Below are 431 nucleotides of genomic sequence, written 5' to 3'. Positions count from 1 at the left end.
ATGTGGTGTATTGGTCTGGGGTGTACATGGCTGAGGTATAGCTATATATATTTATATATTTATGGGGTGTGTATGTGTTTTGGGGTGTGTTTATCTGATATATATTTATGGCTTTATGTATTTATGGGGTATCTATATCCAGTATATAGATGTATTTATGGGTGTACACATATATTTACGGGGTGTGTAATTTGCGGTGTACCTCTCTGGGGTACAGCTCCTGCTCGCTGTCCCCAGTGCCCCATCCCCTTTCACAGCCTCCCCTCCGGCAGCTCGGCTGCTGCCTGGTTACTTCGAAGCCACCTGTCTGTCCCCTGTGCTCCTCCCAGCCAGCCCCGCGTTCCCCTCGTGCCATTGAAGCCTCCCAGGGGATGGGCTCCAGGGGACCCCTCCCGCCCCACTGCCAGCCACCTGCTGCTGGCGGGTCGGCT

Source organism: Buceros rhinoceros, unplaced genomic scaffold (genome assembly GCF_000710305.1).
Source record: "Buceros rhinoceros silvestris isolate BGI_N320 unplaced genomic scaffold, ASM71030v1 scaffold33508, whole genome shotgun sequence".
Lineage (NCBI taxonomy): Eukaryota > Metazoa > Chordata > Aves > Bucerotiformes > Bucerotidae > Buceros > Buceros rhinoceros.
The sequence above is the reverse complement of the archived record's forward strand: the minus strand, read 5'-3'. Positions refer to the sequence as shown.